At 47.4% G+C, this 16302-nt stretch overlaps 2 protein-coding genes across 3 annotated transcripts in view; one reads left to right on the forward strand and one right to left on the reverse strand.

The window, feature by feature from the left end:
* LOC134843261 (translationally-controlled tumor protein homolog) overlaps nucleotides 1-16302 on the reverse strand; it is a 424116-nt gene that overhangs the window by 333175 nt on the left and 74639 nt on the right. The gene's annotated exons all lie outside the window — the stretch shown is intronic.
* LOC134843229 (forkhead-associated domain-containing protein 1-like) overlaps nucleotides 1-16302 on the forward strand; it is a 144559-nt gene that overhangs the window by 5560 nt on the left and 122697 nt on the right. The window lies entirely within an intron of this gene.

A 16302-nucleotide genomic window follows, 5' to 3' on the forward strand; every position in this document is an offset into this window, starting at 1 on the left:
CTTTCCAATTCTCCTCGGCATCACTCTGTTGCCTAACTTCATTTTCATCGCATTGATTTTATCAATCACCATTTTTGATCGCATCGTTCCTCTCCTGGTCCTTGACAGGTACACCACCTCTACTTCATTGTCCTGCGGTGTCATCTTGATGGGAGAATTCGCTTCACTCTCATCAGTGGCTGAGTCGATCAATAACTCACTCAGTCTCCCTTCACACTCATCAAGCTTGTCAAGTACTTCTCTCATCAAGGGTTGATTGAGACCTGTTTTGAGAATGGACTGGGTCCCATAGCTCTGAATCACAGTCCAGACTTCTTCCATGAACGCCACTCTGTCCAGCTTACATCCCGTCCTACTCTCGTGGTCTCGGTGATGTACTTCCCATTCTTCTTCGGGTAGCGTTCCCAAGAAAGGTACTCTGGCTGAGGCCTCTATTCTTCTCCTCCGAGGTGATTCCATGAGGATTCTCTGATCGTTATTTCTTGTATTGCCAGGAGAGCTGCTCTCCGGCAAATTCCGTTTCATCTCCTCAAAGGCTGACGGAGGTTCCAGTGTCGAGATGCCTTCATCCGCTGGCTCAGTCGTTTCCAACGTGTCTGCATTATTCTCAAGATCACTGAAGATATTGAAATCCAGGCTGGATGTTCCTCCTGTCGATGCCCTGTCGTCCTCCCCACCAGCTTGATCTTGTTGCATGGGTTCTTCAGTCTGACGGTTTCCACCCTGTCCGTCATCTCCTTCTGACTTGTCCCTATTCGAGTTCGATGGTCCTTGTTTGTCATTGTCAGCTTCTTCCTGGAATCTCGGTATGAGCAATGTGCCGGCTCATTTATCTTCCTCTTCTCCATGGACCACTTTGATTTCTTCGCAGCCGAAGGGTGCTAGGAAAATTCTCGTCTGCAATACTCCCGCAGCTTTCATCTCTTTTCTCACACTGGTCAGGATTACTGAGGCTTCAGGCAATTCAGTCCTGCCTCTCATCCTCATTGGAGCTAAGCCTAGTCCCCTCCATTCCTCATCAAATCCTTCAGGCTTGGGAGTAGCAGCGTTGCTTATTCGCCTTCTCGTCGCTTGATCCGTGTACGCAAATCGTGTGTACTGTAACACGGCGGCATTTCTCCCCACGAAGTATGGATCCATCGTCGCCGAGAAATTCCCTACTCTCCTTTCATTGGTTTCGAATGCTCTCAACCTAGGAGTTTGTACTACGGAGACTGCTCCGAGCAACATCCTTCTTATCAGAGGGAATTCAGGGATTGCTTCGGGTAGCTTCTTGTAATCGCCCCAGTCCTTCGTCTCTTCTCTCACCTTGTGATACGCTGCTGTGAGACGAGGCACTCTGGTCATTTCACCATTCGTTTTGTCATAGGGCCTCAGATTCCAAAGCTTTGGAAACACCTCGATGTGCCCTCTTTCTACTTCTCCCATGCGGTCACAGAAGTGATCGTCAAAATTGATGACTGTCATCTCTGGCTCCGATATTTTCGCAAATAACAGATCTTCACTCATGAGCTCTCGCAATGCGTGCTGCTCACACCAGTTCAGTGTACTACCGTCCACTGCCGATATGAGGTTCAGGTGCAACACCGACCTCCTATATGCTTCCACTTTAACGTCAGGGAACGCAAAGGTGACTGCTGGTCCATAGATCACTGTCACGAACTCCGTGACTCCTCTGATCAGCGCCAAGGGATCGATTCTCATAGCTAAGCTCAAATCTGTTAACAGCGGCATGCCTCCAACATGTCGTCTAACATCTTCCTCTCTTTCAATTGTCTCGTCTTCTCCGGTTCCAAAGCGATTTTGCTGCAAGAGATACTGGATAAGAGTGTGTCTCAGGTCTCTTATTTTGTTCCACAAGTCTGTGGATTTCTTCATATCCAGATTCCTCACTCTCTCTTTCATCTGCTCTGGACAACGTGCCAGTTTCATCAGTCCTCCCAAGTTTCCGTGGGTTATTGCGATCAATGTCAGAAGTCCATCTAGTCGCAGGTTCTGTATTCCATCCGTAAGCAGTATCACCGGTCCTTTCACGAAATTCTCCGCTCCAAATGTCACGAACAGGGCTATTAATTCCACTATCGATACTTTCACTACCGCTTGGAGGAATTCCTTTATCAAGTAGTGCGAGACTTTCGGGTAGACTTTTGCCAAGAAGGACGCGGTCCATCCGGCTCCCAACCCTTCTAGCATGCTGTCTGTCCTTTCAAATCCCTCCTGTCCTTTCACTTCCTGGGTCCAGAAGGTTTCCAGAGTAATCTGACACATTCTGTTCACGAACTCAGCTGTCTTTTCTCCGGCATTTTCCGCCAGGTTCACCTCCTTCAACAAGTAGGCGTGTATCTTAGTGATCATTACTGGGCCTTGCTGAAAAGCATCTGCACCCAATGCCGCTACTCTCGGATTCAGGTGTAGCCACTGGTTTGCTTCCGGCTTGGTTCTCAGCACCATCGCTTCCAGATGAGCTCTCGTCTCCAGTGAATTCTTTCTTCTCGTGTCTTCACTCGCCACTTCCATTGCTCGGAACCACAAGTCGTTGGACATCGCCGTGATCACTCGATGGTCGTCATCTATTCCTGGTTTCAGTTTGAGTTGCCGACTGAAGTTGGACAGTTCCAACCCCAGCACTTCGTCCAACACCAACATGTGTAGCGCGTGGTCCTTGAACCCTCTCATCGCGTTTGAGATATCTGACCATACTGCAGGCAGTTCAGCCTTAAGTGGCCTCAGGTTCTCCATTTCTATCATGCGATTCGGGGCTGATATGATCACATCATATTTTCCCTCCGAAAGTAAGGCTACCATTGCATACACAAATTTCAGTCCATCCGGGAGATATGCATATCCCGGAGACAACGCAAATACTACTCTCAACGTCACTTTATTGAATGATCCCTCCTTTGTCGCGTCTACCACTTCACCCATTGACTCCAGGATGTCTTTTATCGCTGGCCATACTGCGTTTTCTGCTGTTGCAGGATCTCTGAGCCTGCTCAGAAAACCTCTACTGTGTAGATGGTCATTGATGCCAGCAAACACAATCGTTATCGGGTTCATTTCTGTCTGCCTTTGTACCCCTATAGCCAATGACACTGATTGCAATAGGTCTAGGTCAACTGCGGCCAGCATTATGACGTCCGGCCAAAACAAAGACTTAGAGGTGTACACGAACTCTGAATTCGCTACTACCATGATTTTGGCCTTTCTCATCTCTGCTTTGTCGTAGGCGGCGAAGATGGTCTCATCTTTCTTTATCGTTGTCAATCCGCCATATCTCTGGGCATCACCATCTTGGTTCACTAGTTTTGGGTACACTCTCTCCTTCACATGACCAGGTGGTGTCGTCAATTGCCTAAATATCTTCACGTGTTGTCCAATCGGCGCTCTCGCCGTCAGGAATCTTCCTGGCCTTTCTTCACGATTCCTCTCATCATGGTTCAATCTCACATCTTGCAACAGTCTTGCATTCACAGGTCCTATTGTGTTGTTGGAGGGCAGTCCCTCCAAGTCGGCAAATCTCAAGGCCGTCGTGGAGCTGAAATTTATGCTAGCGGCTGTCAACCAGTCTACGCCGGTTATCGAGTACAATCTGCTGACGGATAGCGTCGCTCCATTCAGCATCCTCCTTGCATCTTCGATGAAGCTCACTCTCTGTAGGTCCAGCTTCATTAGTTCTTCTTTGTATATATGCCAAGGAGACGGTATGGATCGCGACCACATCAATGAGCCTCTGCTCGGTCTCTCCTCTCGACTGGTACTCGTCGTCTCCGATCTAGTGTCCGATCTGGATGTGCCTGCTACTTCCTCGATTGGTTGGTTGACAGGTCCTATCCTTTTCCTAGGATGAATTGTCCTCCTCATCGGTGCTTCTCCCAACCGATCTTGTACGTCTGTTCTTCGACCTGGTTCACCGGAGCTTTGTTGCCGGTAATTTGTGACGGCTGGGACCGTACCCAAGCGTGTTTCCAGGTTAGGAGGTACAAAGGTGGTGATCACCGTATCACTCACCGTTCCCTCTTCCTTCAGTACTCCTGTGTCAAAGAGTTCTGCTTCCAGCTCATCCAACCGTTCTTGGAAGACTCGATTCAACCAAGCTTGTCCTTCAACACTGTCGAAGTGGATGCCATCTGTGGTCAGTCTGGCTTGATCCATGGCTCTCAATTCATGTTCAATGTCCATGAGGATCATTCTTCCGGCATTTCGATTTGCTAGGTTTCTCAAGATGTTGTTCTTTCTCATGACTCCCTCGTTGTGCCTTCTTCCTGACGCTGTCAGGCTTCTTGCGTTCATTGGCACCGTGCAAACGGTCAGTACCGCGCAACTGAACTTCTGTCAGAGAGTAGTAAACAAACACACCATCATTGCTTCCCACAGTGCTTACTGCTCATCTGATCCTCTGGAGATGTCATTCGTCCCAACTAAGATCATCACATTGGGTATCTTCCCTGGATTCATCAGCTCCACCATGCGATATAATTGGGCAATCGTCGCGCCTCCAAAGGCCATCACCGTGGTGACCCATGAGGTCCTCAAATTCGACAGCACTCTGACTAAGCTGTCTCCCAATATCAGGTGAGATGTCCCGAGTGGTGGTTGCTGCAGGTTCACAGCCGGGCTCCAGGTAGCTCGATTGAAGCAGGCTCTCGGATCTGTCTCCGGAACTCCCGTGAAATTACACTTCAATTGATTATTCTTCTGCACGTCTATTACACGAGACACTTTCTTCGCTGGCATCTTCCTTACTTTCCTCTCTGGGATTCTCGAGTTCCCCATGAGTGGTGTCACGTTACTCATCCCTTGTCTGATTACTGTCTGGGAGAGTTGTACTCTGCCCGTATCGTCAATCGTTCCATAGGGTGCAGTCACCCCGGAACCTGGTGCATTCTTGTTAGCGACCAATCGTCCAGCTGTCTCTATCAGTTTCCTCACTGTCTGTTCTACGACGGGATCACCCAAGGTGTCACTAGGATCCGGGATTGTTACTCGGTTCGTCTCTGCTGGAAGCCGTGTCTCCGTTGTTTGACTCATTTCTCGAGGTGTCAAGAGCTCCATCGGGGACTGCCCACGAGGAATATCCCTTGCAGGTATCACTTTCTCAATGGCCGTTGTCAACGCCGCCTGTTCCGATCGCTCTTTGTATTCCTGCCTTAAGCGTTCGATCTCTTGACCCTGCTTTTTGTTGCAGTCTTCAAACAACTTTCTCCACATGTCCCGGTCTTCCTCCATCGCCAGCATGGTCTTCGTCATATCGTCTAACTCCTTCTTCGTACTTCTCAGCTGATCGTTCATCTCGTCCAGATCTTGCATGGTTTGGTTCGTCTGAACCTTCTGTGTTACTTTCGCCCTTTTTGGTGGCACAGCTACTCTCAGTGGTGAACCAGACGAGGTCGCCTCGCTGTTCATCTCCCGATGCATTCTCGTCAGCCCAGGTTTAGGCTTAGAGGGCATTGGCATCTCACCTGGTTGGTAAGTCCTAGAACTTCCCAATCCAGGCTCATTCGCCAAGTCACTCCCTGAGAGAGCCCCGTTTCTCCACCTCATCACTCTCATGTTCGGGCGGTCTAGTACTCCTCTTTCTCCATATGCTGCCATCAACAGGACTTCCGTGGGGCGGTCCCCACGGTTGTCGTGCCCCAAGATGTTGATCAGGGCGGTCAGCAACATGACCACCTCTGGGTCCTCCAGAGCGAAGTCTCGTTCGATCAGCCGACGATAGATCGCATCTACCATCGGTCCCACATATGCCTCTGCCAGGTCCATCAATTCATCCAGGTTGAAATTGTCCATACTGTTCTTTCCAAGTTTGATTTGATTTCGATTTCAAGTTTTGACTCAAGTGAGCAATTAAATGATCAATCAGGATCTAGAAAAGGAATCACGACTGTCACACCTGTCAGTTTCACCTTAATATATATCGTTCAAAATTTGCTTAAAGACAGTTCAGATAAAAAGATATTTATCCTAAAATTTATTAAAATCAATTGGTTTCTAAAATTTTGGAATTCGACCTAAGATTGGACAGTCCAAACTTTGGATCTATTCCCAAGATCGTCATCTAGTTGTTCATGGTCACTAACCCCTACTTACCCATGATCTTAATAACCTAACACATAACATAACATAACTCACATATCACATATTACATGCAACTTGGTCTTTGGCCTAACACTCTTTCGCACATCACTCAGCCTATACTTAAATAATATTTCTTATGTAGATATACTTGTATGTTCGTATCAGAGAATATCACGTGTACAAGCGCGTACAATTCCCGAGGATGCAGTCTTCCTCTATTTGGATCGTACACTGGAAGCGAAAGCTCCTTCACGTCCATTTCCACAAGGAAGTCCCTCAGCCTCGTCAAAGACAAGACTAGGTTTTCTGGGTCCACGTGCTGCTTCTCCGTCGCCCTCGTTACCAAGAAGCACAAGTACTTTCCCGGTATCTGCGACACCGCCGGAGGTAAGGCTGCTACGCCCCCTATCCCTGGTCTTTGCTTCCAAAGGAATTCCACGTTTTTATATTCCCTCTTAAAATCTGCCGCTAGCGCCGTCCTAAAACTCATGTCTGCGGTGATTGCTACCGCACATGTTCTGTTTGTGAGTATGAAATCACTGTCTGTTAGTATTATGTTACTAGAATAATCATTTGGTAAATTTAAATATGACTCAACTACCCTGCCTATATTAGGTTTCTTAGGTTCTTCGCCTGTTTCTGCTTCTAAATCTCCTGTTTCTCTTGCTATTCTTAATTTTTTTATTATCAAGTTTTCAGTGTGGGTAAGTCCTACCCCCACTCCCCGGACAAAAATATCCATCGGCGTCCCCGTCGATCGCATACCGGGTATTAAGTCAAGATTAGAAGCTGGAATGAGAAGTTGTCCTTCCTGGGCAGCCCAGGAAGGATCATCTCGTTCGGTCTTAATGTATTTCGCGCTTTCGCGATCTACATCTTGAATCGTAACGCTGGTCTTTTTAGGGCCTGATGTCATTTCGTTCAGCCACTCTAAGACACGCAGGTTCGTCAGGTCTTGTTCATTTGACTGCTGTTGCTCATCGTCGAACTCCACCTCGGGTTTCGACCAGTCGTCAACCCACTCATCGTTGTGATCATCGACTATGTCAATGTCTTGTGACACGGTTATTTCCTCTAAACCCACTACTTCCTCCACTATTTTCTTTAGATCTATCCTATCCACTACAAAGTCGTCACCGTAAGGATTGTATCTCTTTCTTGGTCTCATCCCGTCTTTCTGACGAGTCTGCATCGTGAACGGAAGATCTGGTTCCATGTTCTTGGGAATCTCTGTCTGTTCGGGATCCTGCCAATCTTCCTCTGCGTAGGGTAAGGTCTCATCGTCCGCTTCGATCTGTTCGTTTGGATCCAGGTCCAGCGGTGTATCTGTACCATCCTCTACGATTTCGTTTCCATCGTTCTTCTGCCTGGTGCCTTTTTCATTGACCTCACAAGCAGGATCCATCATCAGATAATCCCCTTCTTCCATGTCTGCAGGTACACACCAGTCTTCTGTCGATGGATTGTGTGGCTTGATGTTTTCGTAGTGGGCGGCTCGGCCAGTACTCAGTCTATAAAAGCGTCCCTCTTGGTGCACCTCTGTAATCATGAAGGGTCCCCTCCACTTCTTCAGAAGCTTCTTTGTCCCTTTCGGTGGTATAACGTTCTGAAATACCCATACGTAGTCTCCCACCGAGTAAGCCTTTGCACCAGCTGCTTTCTTGTCGAATCTTTTCCTCTGCCTTGCCTGTGCCTGCTGAGTGTTTCGTCTACACAAGTCGTTCAACTCCTGTTGGCGTCTGATCACATCCCTCACGTAGACCTGTGGGGATGTTTTCTTTCCCTCATACTCTGGGTAGAAGAATGTCAAGGGTAAAGACTTCTCGTGTCCCGTCAGCATCATGTGTGGACTAACTCCAGTGGTGGAGTGTTGCGTGCTATTATAAGCTCCCATCACCTGTGGAAGGTATCTGTCCCAATCGGTCATGTACCTGGAACAATATACCCTCAGCATCGACACTAACGTCCTATTCTGTCTTTCCACTAAGCCATTCGTCTGAGGGTGGTATGTCGTGGAGTGAGCTTGAGCGACTTGTGACCGTCTCATAAGCTCTTTCGTAAGCTCGCCTACGAAAGCCGTTCCATTGTCCGATTGAAACGTCATTGGACATCCGTGTCTTGCTATCCACGTATTGATCAGGTGGTCGCATGTCTCTTCCGCCGAGGCAGTGATGCAGGGCACGGCCTCTGCATACTTCGTGAAGTGATCTATCATGACCAAGACTTGGTTGTAACCGCTGTCTGTCATGCATATCTTCTGGTGATCTATCTGCACCACCTCGTTGAATTCAGACGACTCAATTGATTGTAAAGGAAATCGCAACTTCCTAGGATCCTTGACCTGTTGGCATGACAGACATGCTGTCACCCATTTCTCGCATGCCTTTTTCATCCCAGGCCACTCAAAGCGCTTCAGGATCCTCTGGTACACTTTGCCGATCCCTTGATGGCCCATCTGATCATGCGACCTGAATAATAGTTCTGTCTGATAGAGTTGCGGCAACACTATCGCGTTATATTTGTATAAGACCTTGTCTTCTTCTCTTCTCCTGCAAGCCACGATCCCGTCCTTGTTCAGATATAATCTCCCCTCCTTCTGCATGAAGTATTGTCTCAGGATCCTATAGCTGTCTTCTTCCAGGTCACCTTTGTCAGGTGCGCCGTTTTCTACCCACCTTTTTAGGTTGCTTGTCATGCGATCATTTCTCTGCGCTCTTAGAAGGTCCGAGAGTCTGTATCTCGCCTTCAAGTACGTCCTCATGACTCTCATCTGACTATTCAGCTCGTTGGGCTGATGTGTGTCTTCTTCCATCTTAACGCACCAAATCTTCGCCAACGGTTGTGTTTCTTGCTGAAACGGCTGAAGATCAGTCCTGACTACCTCTTTCTGCGGCAACAGGCTTATCGAACGTTTCGATACTGCTATTGTTTCTAAGTCATCCGCTGCGTTGTCAAAGACACTTTCGCTCGGTATAAGGTAGCGATCGCTGTCCGGATCCTGGTACACCTCTCTGTCCAGGTCTCTCGCCCGAGTTTCCACTAGTAGCGTGTGTATCGCTAGTTCTGACAGTTCTGATCCCGAGGTGGAATTCCTGTCGGAATAGGTATCCATTCCTGAGTTTCGGGAATCATTATCCATCGAAGGTGTTGTGCTGGAGACTGCACGCTCCTCCAGATCATGTCTGTATTTCCTTCGCATCCATCTGAACTCCCCGGACAAAACCTTGTTCTCTAGGTCCTGTTTCTCATCAGGAATTTTCTCGTCTATCTCGGACTCCCCGGACCAATTCACTTGTCCCGGGTGTTGATCTTGTGATCGCTGGTTTATCTCCTCATCCTTCTCCCCGGACAAATAGTCTTGCAGCAGATTTTGTTTTACAACTTCACCGTCTTTATCCCGGTCTACAAAGGTGACAGTTTTCTTTTGCCTGCCGCTCTCCTGTCCTTTCTGTCCGTAAGAAGTACTGGTTAAAATCTCTTGGGGTAATGAGGATACTAGTTGCTGAACTATTGTCCTACAATCCCTCTCGTTCTCTTCGTGTTGTCGTCTGGACGGCATGATCTTCACCTTCTCACTGACTGTCAGCGATGCCACTGTTGCTGTCCACTCGGGGTCATCTCTGGTCACTTCTCTTTCTAACAATCCACCCAGCATCCGCATTACTTGTGGTGTGACTTGCACCGTTTTATCCAATAATGAGAGGCTGTTTATATTCATGAGAGAGAGTTCTTGCTGGACCAGGTTCGAGCGCAGCAACAAATCCAAGGGGACCGGATCCTCCTTGGACAGGATCTTTATCTCGGCTGCTTTCTCTACAGGTAACTCAGGATGCCCTGGAATTGGATGTCCAGACTTATCCAACCATCTCGTTAAGGGAAGCGCTTCATAAGTTTCTTTGTCCAGAAACGAGAATCCCTCCTTTACTTCCGCCTGATTGGCCTGCTTCTGCTCCAATCTTTCATAGAATTCAGTTTTCTTACTGAGGCTGTCAGCATTCTGATGTTTATCACGCATCCTATGTTCGATTATCATATGGTAGCCATCCAGTCTTACTATCCATCTACCAATATAACTCTGATCCATCGAGTAGGTCTTCAACCAGGATAACGCTCTGTTGTCTACGCGTAACTTGAAGGGAGCGCTCCCCAAGTATGCACGGTACTTCTCCACGAAGGTGACTACTGCAAAAATTTCTGCTTTTGGTGCGCCATATTTCATCTCTGTGTCACTCAAGACTTTGCTGCCGTATGCAATGGGACGGAGAACTGTTCTTCCGTTCCATTCTTGCTCTTGATGCAATATTCCTGAGATGGCCACCACCGATGCGTCTGTGTCGAGAACATACATGCCCTTTTCTGTAGGCATGCCCAGCACTGGCGCTTCGCACAGTTCCCGCTTTATGTTCTCGAAAGCAACTTGTGCCTCATCGTTCCATTCGAACTTTTTCCCTTTGTTGCGCATCAGCTTCTGCATCGGGTACACCTTGTCCGCGTATCCTTTTATGAATTCTCGGTAGTAATTGGCAAACCCTAGGAAGCTCATGAGCTGTGTGTCCGTTCTAGGAGCTTTCCATGTCAGCACAGCCTCTACTGCTTCTGGATCTGGCCTCACACCATGCCGGTCCACCATTCTTCCCAGGTACTTGATCGAATCCCTAAGGATTTCACATTTCGATGGTTTGCATTTCAAGCCTGCTCTTTTCATACATCCGAAGACCTCATCGAGTCGATCAATGTGATCCTCCAGGGTTGGTGTCGCTATGACTACGTCATCCACGTAGCACATCAAGAGATTCCCGTACTTTTTGGTCACTCCTGTCAAAGCCTGAGCCATCAGCCTTTGAAAAGTTGCTGTTGCATTGCACAAGCCGAAGGGCATCCTCTTCCACTGGTACAACCCCAATTCGCACGCGAATCCGGTTTTCTCCCTGTCCTTCTTTCGCAGAGGAACCTGCCAGAAGGCAGAACCCAAGTCCAATGTGGTGAAGAACTTTGCATCACCAAGTTTGGATAGGCTCTCGTCTATTCGCGGTATCGGGTACGCATCTTTAATCGTTACCGCGTTCAAGTAACGAAAGTCGCAACAAAATCTAAGCTGCCCCCCTTTCTTTTTCGCCATTACTACTCCGCAAGCCCATGGTGATTTCGAGGGTTCTATCATGTCGTATTCAAGCAACATTTCTATTTCCGCTCGGCACGCTTCCGATTTATGTGGCGTCATTCGCCTTGCGCCTTCCCTATGGGGAACGGCGCCCTCTTCTAGTTCGATTTCGTGTTCGACGAAATTACAGCAACCGATGTCCGCCTTATGTTTTGAAAATACTTCGGCGTTCCGATCTAGGAGGTCCCGCAATTTTTCAAAATCTCCCTCACCTATTTTTCCTTTTAAATGTTCTATTTCTGGCAAAACCGGTTTGTCAGAATCTAGTTCATATGACGAGGGGCGTTCCGGAAAATTCGAGCAGCTTGATAAGCCGTCGTCCGTTTCGGATTTCATTGAAAACAATTTACGAATAGATTTTAATTCATCAATCCTCTTTAAAATTTTATCTTTATTGGCATGATAAGGACAGTCTTTCACACTATATTTCTTCAAGTTTTGTGTCTCTTCATAGTCGGTCCTCATCGGCAATGCGTAACCAAGCTTCTTTCCACGCTGGATTGAAACCGTGGTGTTCAGTGTGTTCAACAACACACTGACACACAGTCCGTTTTGCGTTACCGAGAAGCTCCGGCCTAAAATCACCGAACTCTGACTATTTGGATTCGGTACTAAGCAAACCTGTTTACTATCACTTAACGAATTTAAATTTCTCATTCTAAAAATCGCTACTACAGCTTGTCCTGGTTGTAATTTTACTTTTCTATCCAAAAAAACTGGTACCTTATTCTCGTCTGTTATTATCCTATTAATTGGTCTCTTAACATACTTTCGGTCCGGGTTTCTAATCGGTATCAGACCGTTGTTCAAGTCAATCATCACGTCAAAGTTCCTGACAAAATCTCTGCCCAAGATGAATTGGTCGGCGTCGTCCAGATTCTCTACCACCAGGAAGCTCATCCAAAGGTTCCGTCCTCCCATTTGAAGGACCGTTACCGGTGTTCTTCCGGCTACGTAGATAGCTCCTCGATTTGCAGCGGCTAGTCGGAGATTCGTAGGAATCAGATCTTCCCGCGTGAAGCCCATTCTTTCCCAGGTTTTTATCGGCATCACACTCACCACCGCGCCTGTGTCCAGAAGCCCTGTGACTCCGATTTTTGTTCCGTTGGTGTCAAGCAGGTGTGCTGTCACATCTGCTTCATATCCAATATGTACCGCGTCTTGTTCCATCATGGCGTCATGGCCTATCCTGCGGACTTTGAGTTCCTCTTCACCCAAATAGATCTGCCCCATTTGGTCATCATCTGTTGTTATGTAAGTCCTGGTGTAGATGCTGATTCCATCCACGTTCAGCATTATTTGATACGGCCCATAGACCTCCAAGTAGCGTCCATGAAGTTTCTTCATGCGAGGGCCACCCGTCGTTAGTAGTGCTCGCACAGCTCTCGACTCAGTGCGTGGCTCCACCTGCCTCAGATAATCTGCATATGTGTCCAAATGCATTAAAGTGAACTCTGATGGTTCACTCAAATTTCTTATTACCTGGTGTCCAGCCACTGAGATTATCGACTGTATCTTCTTTCCCTGCGGCGCCATGCCGAACCTCTTACCGGAGATCACTTTAAGTTTCATATCTAAACTGCTTGGTGTTTTCGTCTCTTCGAACTCCGTTGCCTCGAAGGTATTCAGTTGCTCCTGAAGCTTTTCATTTTCCAGTTCAAGTTTCACTTTTTGTTCGATCTCTTTCGTCACCAATTCCTGCTGTACTCTATTTAGAGCATCCTTTGAGGCTGCCTTATAATCGATCTTGAAGTCATCGGCCGCAGTTGCTGGTTCCGGTTCACGTGCTTCTTCTGTTACTGCTTGCATTTTCTTTGCCGCCAGCTCTTGAGGTTTGTCCTTCCTGCGTGCCTCTGCTTCGCTCAAAAGTCGAGCCTTGCTTGCTTTCACTCCTGACAAAGCTTCTTCATGCCTTGGATGCTTGATGTCTGCCACTGCATCCCAGAATTGCGGACAATCTGATTTAAAATGACCTTCCAAGTTACAAAAGAAACACCTCGGGCCAAATTTCGCAATTACTCCTCTCATGAAATCCTCATGATCCAACTCTGACGCATCTTCGTCCTCGAGGCTAAAGCCTATTGCTTTCATGCCTTGTTTGTAAGCTGGGCATGCTGACACATGATGGTCTGTTGAACTGCAATTAGCACAAGAACGTCTCTTGTCCATATCATCCCTCGGTTTGTACCAATTGTTCCCTTGGTTAGCTGGTCCGTTGTTAAAATTGCCATAATTGTTCTTGTAATATCCAGATCTCGAAGGAGGTTTCAACAAAAGATACTCTTTTGATTTGAGCCTCAACTCCTCCGGTGTTGGCGCATTAGTTGATAGTGGTGTGTAATGCGTTGCTAGCATCGTACGAAGTTCATCATTTTTCACACCATCGATGAATTTTGAGGCTACGGCCAGGTTCATCCTTCGGTTTGACTCATCCGGTTGGCTGCGTCTTCTCAGCATTTCCAAATCATCGAGAAACTTGTCTATTGTTTCATCTTCTCGTTGCCTCCGTTTCTCGAAGCGCATCATCGCCTGGTGCCCCTGCATCCCTGATCCGAAACGGTTTAACAAGATTTCGAAGATTTTCTCAGCAGTGTCACGTTGATACTGTTTCTTAGCCATGACACAGTTCAGGGCTGTCCCTTCTAAGTTGCTGGTGAGCGCGCTGCATTCCTGTCTCTCCGACAAGTCCTCTTCCTCGAAATGCAGCTTCATTACCTCTATCCAGGTATCAATACAGCCATCAGATTCGTCCTTGTAGCATCTTGGCTTCTTAAAGACTCTTCTGGACTTTTCACTGCGTTCATTGGTTCTAGATAACCGCGTCAGGAATGTCTCCAAAGACCTGTTCAGGGGTTCAAATGCTGTGGCCATTGCCGTAGCATCCCTTGAGTGTCCCGCCTGAGTGTCCTCACACCTTGTCGAAGGCTCTGTGTGCGGTGCATCCCTGCAATCCGAATCACCATGAGTGTTTCCCGCTTGGCCCATGTGACTCCTCCTCGGGCTTGTATGCCCCATGTTGCCAGAATCGCTTCTCCCGGTCGCATGTGTGCTTTGCGTTGGTCGTTCGTTCGAGGTTTGTCTGTTCCCCGTTGAATTTACTCTACTGTTCGGGCCCCATGCTGTATTACCCCTTGTAGCATAGCCTGATGAACTGCCCCTGCCTCTAGTGGATCCATTTGTCTTCCTCCTTTGATGTTCATTGAAGTTCACCCTCGGTTCCCTGCTGGGACCTCCCGAGTTCGCCTCTCCTTCTTTTGGTCCACTCTTGCTGCTTAGTAGCCCGTCCAACCTATCCATGATAGCCTGAGTTCGCCTCTCCATCATCGCATCTATCTTTGTGTCAAGAGACCCAAGAGACTGCTCTTGCTGAATTCTTAACTTCTCCATGTCGGCTCTTAAGCGTAACTCCCTCTGTTCCGCCTCTCTTGTCATTCGTGACAAGTTCCTCGTCATATGTTCATCCGTTCTCTCTTTCAAGCGTTTTTCGCTCCTGCCAACTTCTTGTCTGTTGCGGTTTATTTCTTCCCGCAGACTTTCTCTTTCAATGTGAACTGCTCTTTCCAGTTCACTCAACCTTATCGACATCTGTTCATTTTGTTCTCCTAAACTGCCCACTATGTTGTTTAAGGCTTCCTCCCGGTCCCAGGCTTCCTCCCGGTAACTCTGTCGGTCCCAGGTAGCTTCGTGCTGGTAGGGATCCGGGCCTTGACTCTCTGTCTTGACGTTTTATCATTATCTATTTCAGGATCCGCTAACGCGTTGCCAAGCCCTCTGGTTCTAATCTCTTCAGGTTGTGGCTCCGAACTTGTCCTAATCGCGAAGTCCTTGGACTGGCCCGGTGTGTTTGCCTCTTTGCTTATCGTTGTCACTACACCAAATTTATCCATGGTTCCAGTCTCTCTTCCGACGTGTGCCTCACTCTCCTGGATCGAACTATTGAGACTGACTTGAGATCCAAAGTCCCCTTGCTCCTCTTCATCCTCTTCCTCCTGGGACTCCCCATCGTTTCCTGCTCCTCCTCCCATGCTGAATGGAAAGATGTTTCCGAAGGTGTTCTTCATTCTTTCTGAGAACGATGATGAGGTTGTTTGTTTTCCAGTTCCGCTTGCCATCATAGTGTTGTCTGTCGGAGATCTTCTAGTTGCCGTTACTTCAGTTGAGATGTCGGACAGTTCCGACATCTCCTCTCGATCCAACGTCCCGGTGGAAGTGGCAAAATCATGGCCTTGTTCTACCGGAGTAGATTCACTCGCCAGCCTTCTGCCTCTCCCTCCCAGTCCATTTACTCCCTGGTTGTCGTTCATGGTATGGTCCGTATTGACCTCCACTTCTAACAGTCCTCTTCGCTCTTCTGAGGTCTTTTGACTTCTCGTTTCAACCATTCTGCCTGAAACCGTCCCCTCTTTATCGGACCGGGTTCGCTTGATCCAATCCACAAAAGGATCGGTCATCGTTTTTCTTTGCTTTTCAGGTATGAATTTCCTAGAGCTATTACCTCGTTTTGGTATCCTTGACTTGTCTAAATTCATTCTTTATTTGTCACTTTCCTATGCCTACTCTTGACTCAATTGCTAGAGACCTTATAGTTTTATTAACAATAATAATGACACAACACAATAAATTTCACCAGATTCTATTAAATAGTGACCACGAATCCCTGTATGTTGTCAGAGTACAGTTTGTATAAAATTTATTCACACTAGCCGATTATCGGTCCAAAGATCTGGAAACTAGCACAATATGATGTTATCAGTCAATTTAAAAGATAGTGTAGTCACTACCCAATCAAGCACAGTTTAGGTTGATTTAAAATCAAAAACAAAAATTATATATTGACACAATATGAATGTATATATAAAAAAAACGTATGTGTCTTGTACTCTTAGTTGGTCGCAGTACAATAGTCGAACCTGTCTTTTAAAGAAAAAGCTTTCCCTGCTTGGTGCTGCACCAAACAGACAAAAGTTTGAAGGCAGTTATTTTCTCAAGTGGGCGTCTATTGCACCCACCGAGTATTGTGTTACCTATCTGCCTTCGGACTGCCCGAGCTAGACCTACTAAACTCC

The sequence above is a fragment of the Symsagittifera roscoffensis genome, chromosome 1 (genome assembly GCF_963678635.1).
Source record: "Symsagittifera roscoffensis chromosome 1, txSymRosc1.1, whole genome shotgun sequence".
In the NCBI taxonomy this organism is placed as follows: Eukaryota; Metazoa; Xenacoelomorpha; order Acoela; family Convolutidae; genus Symsagittifera; species Symsagittifera roscoffensis.